The sequence below is a fragment of the Moschus berezovskii genome, chromosome 9, assembly GCF_049115385.1.
Source record: "Moschus berezovskii isolate FMDL1 chromosome 9, NW_MosBer_1.0, whole genome shotgun sequence".
NCBI lineage: Eukaryota > Metazoa > Chordata > Mammalia > Artiodactyla > Moschidae > Moschus > Moschus berezovskii.
Window position 1 is genome coordinate 103,642,042 of NC_142468.1, and position 6,441 is coordinate 103,648,482.

Here is a 6,441-nt window from a genome sequence, read left to right on the forward strand (position 1 = left end):
AGTCAAATTTCAAACCAATATTATATTTCTGGGTATCTTAAACTAGATCATCACTTTTGCTTCCTGTTTTTACATATTCTTGAATTTGTATTGCTGTTTTTAAAGGAATTTTTTATACTTCTTTTTAAGTGAAATTGGCTTAAAAAATTCCCTTATAATGATGCCTGTCAAATTTTAGAATGAAGTTTATTCTGGTTTCATTGGATGGAGGAATGCTCTTCCAGAAAGGGGAAGAAATATCAATCTCTGTCTTCAATGGCATTCTTACATGAAAGGAGTCACAATTTTTTTTTTTAATTTATGACTAGCTTTATCCAATTCTTAATGGGGACTCTATTTTCTAGAGTCCATAATGTATAATATTTATAAATATTTAATTTTGTGCTTGAGAATTGGGAATTTATTTGTAAAGATAGAAGATGCCTAGATAAATTTATTAAGTTATAAATACAGACATATTTTGATAAATATACCAGATTGCTTTCTAAAAATTTATCAGCAATTTTTGACTAAAGAGAACTTCCATATTTCCACATTTTCAGTCTTATTTTATTCCTTATCAGTATAACAGAGAACATAACACTTCTCTCTTGTTTTAAATTATATTTTTACTACCTAATAGATTGACTTTTTTTCTGTTTGTGTTTATCATTTGCATAGCTTTTCATGAAATTTGCTGCCTATGATATATGACTCAGAAGTGTTTAGAAATAGTAAAATATGGTTGTCATTTGAGAATTAGGTTTTATAACATACATAATGTATAGAACATATGTCAATTCTCTTCAGTTCAATTACAGTGACTCTTAGGCCAGTAAATTTTTATTTTAATCTGGTGAGAGGTATTAGCACACTCTGAAAAAGACTATATTTAGTCCTGAATATACAGGGAAATAAGAGAGGGAATCACCAAGGCAAATCATAACAGTGCCCACCCCAACGTTGTTCAGGTGGTGTTTCCCTGTCAGGTTATCAGAGTATGATGATCTTGTGTCAATCAAGTAACCAACATAGCTTCACCAAAAGCACTAACTAATAATTCGATATCTTTTCTAATTACAATGCTGTGACTATTTGATTTGTTTTATAATTACAATTTCAGTGGAACTTGACAAATTCCCCCAAGTTTCTTGCAATTATCAACAAGTTGGCATTTCTGGGTCTGTAAGTCTGTGGGCCAAAACTTGCACTAGGGCAATTCATTAAATTGGTATCAATTATGAGGTTTTCTGGTGGTTGGCCAGCAAAATGTGCTCTGCTGGTCATACCCTTCTGCAATTCGAATACAGAGTAAGTTCTGTGAGTCTTTGTTTCCTTAATGTTCAGTCATTTACATGAAGCCAGAGTTCTTTCTTAGTCTCCTCTGACGACAACATCGGCATAAATTAAGTAAAAAGTTGCTGAAAAGTATTGAGCTACATTGAATTGAACAAAGCTGAACATTACCACACTGAGACTATTAACACTTCATATGTTTATAACATACCATTATGATGTCTATTATATCCTTTACTTGCTTTTATTATCTGGTAATGAACTTTTTAATAGATATCTTGACTTCAGTTGAAATCTTTTACTGAACACGGAACTATGGCTTTGCCTCTTTTGTAAAACCTGTCATTTCTCATTTGAATAATATTCATATCAGTTCAGTTCAGTTCAGTCGCTCAGTCGTGTCCGACTCTCCGCGACCCCATGAATCACAGCACGCCAGGCCTCCCTGTCCATCACCAACTCCCGGAGTTCACTCAAACTCGTGTCCACAGAGTCGGTGATGCCATCCAGCCATCTCATTCTCTGTCGTCCCCTTCTCCTCCCGCCCCCAAGCTTTCCCAGCATCAGAGTCTTTTCCAGTGAGTCGCATGAGGTGGCCAAAGTATTGCAGTTTCAGCTTTAGCATCAGTCCCTCCAATGAACATCCAGGACTGACCTCCTTTAGAATGGACTGGTTGGATCTCCTTGCAGTATAAGGAACTCTCAAGAGTCTTCTCCAACACCACAGTTTAAAAGCATCGATTCTTCGGCGGTCAGCTTTCTTCACAGTCCAACTCTCACATCCATACATGACCACGGGAAAAACCATTGCCTTGACTAGACGGACCTTGGTTGGCAAAGTAATGTCTCTGCTTTTTAATATACTATCAAGGTTGGTCATAACTTTCCTTCCAAGGAGCAAGCATCTTTTAATTTCATGGCTGCAATCAGCATCCGCAGTGATTTTGGAGCCCAAAAATATAAAGTCTGACACTGTTTCCACTGTCTTTCCATCTATTTCCCATGAAGTGATGGGACCAGATGCCATGATCTTTGTTTTCTGAATGTTGAGCTTCAAGCCAACCTTTTCACTCTCCTCTTTCACTGTCATCAAGAGGCTTTTGAGTTCCTCTTCACTTTCTGCCATAAGGGTAGTGTCATCTGCATATCTGAGGTTATTGATATTTCTCCCAGCAATCTTGATTCCAGCTTGTGCTTCTTCCAGCCCAGCGTTCCTCATGATGTACTCTGCATATAAGTTAAATAAGCAAGGTGACAATATACAACCTTGACGTACACCTTTTCCTATTTGGAACCAGTCTGTTGTTCCATGTCCAGTTCTAACTGTTGCTTCCTGACCTGCATACATGTTTCTCAAGAGGCAGGTCAGGTGGTCTGGGATTCCCATCTCTTTCAGAATGTTCCACAGTTTATTGTGATCCACACAGTCAAAGGCTTTGGCATAGTCAATGAAGCAGAAATAGATGTTTTTCTGGAACTCTCTTGCTTTCTCCATGATCCAGTGGATGTTGGCAATTTGATCTCTGGTGCCTCTGCCTTTTCTAAAACCTGCTTGAACCTCTGGGAGTTCACCGTTTACATACTGCTGAAGCCTGGCTTGGAGAATTTTGAGCATGACTTTACTAGCGTGTGAGATGATAGCCTGTTTTTAATAAATTTAAGTTTATTAAAGTGATATCCAATGAAGTAACCTCACACCCTCACGTGTGGACAACAAATGTGATAAGGAGATCAGATTGCTGCAGGGTACAAGGTCTCAAAGATGTGACTGAGGTAAGGACAATCTAGTTTTCCACTAGTTTCCTATTTCATCACTCCAAATGTCTCATGTGTATCAAACAACATTATAACTTACCTGAAAATCAGTGTTTTGAAGATTTTATCCTTTCTATGGCACTTACTGCATGTGCTTGCATGTTAAACTTTTGGTATATTGATAAATATGGTAATAGAACAGTGATTGTCTTACAATCAAAGTAATAAAAAGAAAAACACAATTACATCTTCAGTTAAAAAATGGCATTTGGATTCAAAGCTAACACAAATAGAATAAACACCCCCTGGCATGAATCAGTGATGTGGTGATAACAGTGATAGATGTGTGACTAATAAGGGGCTGAATCAATTATGCTCACCTTCTTTATCACAGTCATTCCCTGATTTGGTGAGATGTTTCTGAAATTTCACTTAATTTTTTTTTAAAGTATGGGATATATTTCATAATTATTAATATGTGCACTTTCTGTGATTACTGTGAAATTTAAACTCGCACATGAATTAAACAAATCACTGTCTATTTCAGTCAGTTCAGCTCAGTCGCTCAGTCGTGTCCGACTCTTAGCAACCCCATGAACCACAGCACACCAGGCCTCCCTGTCCATCACCAACTCTTGCAGTTCACTCAAACTCATGTCCATCGAGTCGGTGATGCCATCCAGCCACCTCATTCTCTGTCGTCCCCGTCTCTTCCTACCCCCAATCGCTCCCAGCATCAGAGTCTTTTCCAATGAGTCAACTCGTTGCATGAGGTGGCCAAAGTATTGGAGTTTCAGCTTTAGCATCAGTCCCTCCAATGAACACCCAGGACTGACCTCCTTTAGAATGGACTGGTTGGATCTCCTTGCAGTCCAAGGGACTCTCAAGAGTCTTCTCCAGCACCACAGTTCAAAAGCATCAATTCTTCAGCGATCAGCTTTCTTCACAGTCCAACTCTCACATCCATACATGACCACGGGAAAAACCATAGCCTTGACTAGACGGACCTTGGTTGGCAAAGTAATGTCTCTGCTTTTTAATATGCTGTCTAGGCTGGTCATAACTTTCCTTCCAAGGAGTAAGCGTCTTTTAATTTCATGGCTGCAATCAGCCTGTTTAGATATCCTATAATTATTTTTAGCTGGTAGGTTTATTATCAATGATATAAATAAAATCTGTAAAGTGCTATGACAGTTGTCCCAGAAAGCATAAGACTACTCTTATAATTTGAATTATGGCCTTGGTGATGCTGCTGCTGCTAAGTCGCTTCAGTCGTGTCCGACTCTGTGCGACCCCATAGACGGCAGTCCACCAGGCTCTGCCCTCCCTGGGATTCTCCAGGCAAGAACACTAGAGTGGTTGCCATTTCCTTCTCCAATGCATGAAAGTGAAAAGTGAAAGTGAAGTCACTCAGCCATGTCCCACTCTTCGCGACCCCATGGACTGCCGCCTACCAGGTCCTCGGTCCATGGGATTTTCCAGGCAAGAGTACTGGAGTGGGGTGCCATCGCATTCTCCGTGGTGATGCTATTGATATGTTATTTGCTTCAAATTCAGAGCATCAAAACTCAGTCCTAACATTAATACTATAGTATTTGGGGTATTTAAAATTTAACATAAATAATAAATATAATTTAAAATTTATGAACAGTATTGCCTTATTTATGAATGTGGAATATTTGCAACTACTTATAGGAATCAAGTTATTAGCTGAAATAATTATGAACTATAACTTATGAAAGCAATTTTCATTTAGCTTATAATGTCAAAGCAGTTTCTATTTTTAGCACTAAATTGCTTTCTATGCTACTCCAGTCAAGTTAGATGTGTTTGCTAATCTGATTTAATATGGAGATATCTTTAAAAGGTTGCAAGATTTTTTAACAAGACTTATATAAAGGACATTATAAATTTTAATATATGTAGCTACTGTTTGGGGGCTTCCCTTGTGTCTCAGACAGTAAAGAATCTGCCTGCAATGTGGGAGACCTGGGTTCAATACCTGGGCTGGGAAGATCTCCTGAAGGAGGGCATAACAACCCACTCCAGTATTTTGGCCTGGAGAATCAGAGGAGCCTGGCAGGCTCCATGGGGTCCCAGAGTCAGATACGACTGAGCAACTAAGCACAGCACAGCACAGTTACCATTTCAGGGAAGATGAAGTGAGCCACAGAATATCAAAACTGGTAACATAATATGCAGTTCTGCATTGCATTTGCCAACTTTAGAGTGACAAATCAGGTCCTATAACCAGAAAGACTAATTATGATAGAAACACAGTGATAACAACTACACAGGGGCATTACAAAGAACAAGAAGAAAGGACTTGTGTTGCTTCATCACAGTTGTCTAAAAGGCTTCCTTGGAATCCACATGTTGGTTCCTTAGTTTCTTCATGGCTTCCTTTACATCTTTATTCCTTAGGGTGTAAATCATAGGGTTAAGAAGAGGAGTGAATACAGTAAAATACACAGAGATAAATTTATCAACTGTGAAGCTTTCAAAGGGCCAAATGTAGATAAAGATTAATGGGCCAAAGAACAGAACTACAACAGTAATGTGGGCAGGCAGAGTGGAAAGTGCCCTGGATGTCCCACCAGAGGCTTGGCGATGGACAGTAGCAAGGATGATAGTGTAAGAAATGAGCAAAAGGAGAAAACAGATAAGTGACAACAGGCCACTACTTGTGAGCACCAGGATCTCTAAAACATAGGTGTCCAAGCAGGCAAGTTTAATCACGAGGGGGAGATCACAAAAGAAATTGTCTACCTTGTTGGGTCCACAGAAAGGAAGATCTATTGTGAATACCAGGTGACTGGCTGAGTGTAAGCAAGATGCCAATGGCCCAGGAGACCCCCACCAGGACAGTGCACAGTCTTCGGCTCATGATGGTTATGTAATGCAGAGGTTTGCATATAGCGATATATCTATCATAGGCCATGGCAACAAGAAGTACCATCTCACTGCCCCCAAAAACACGCAAGAAAAAAATCTGTGACATGCATCCCTTGAAAGTGATGGTCTTGTGTTCACTGAGGAAATCTGCAATCACCTTGGGAGTGGCAAATGTAGCCTGACAGACATCAATGAAGGAGAGATTGCTAAGAAAAAAGTACATTGGAGAATGCAATCGAGAGTCTGTAATCACTGTGAGAATGATAAGAATGTTTCCCAACACTGCAGCACCATAAAACACAGAGAAGACAAAGAAAAGGAAGAGCTGGAGTTCCCGAGAGCTAGACAGGAGAAGGAAATGGCAACCCACTCCAGTGTTCTTGCCTGGAGAATCCCAGGGACGGGGGAGCCTGGTGGGCTTCCGTCTATGGGGTCACACAGAGTCGGATACGACTGAAGTGACTTAGCAGCAGCAGCAGCAGACAGGCCCAACAAAATGAATTCAGTAACCACTGA

General features: G+C 39.7%; 1 pseudogene; it reads right to left on the bottom strand.

The window, feature by feature from the left end:
• Positions 1–5,379: 5,379 nt before the first annotated feature.
• Positions 5,380–6,441, bottom strand: LOC148776827 (olfactory receptor 4K1-like; annotated as a pseudogene).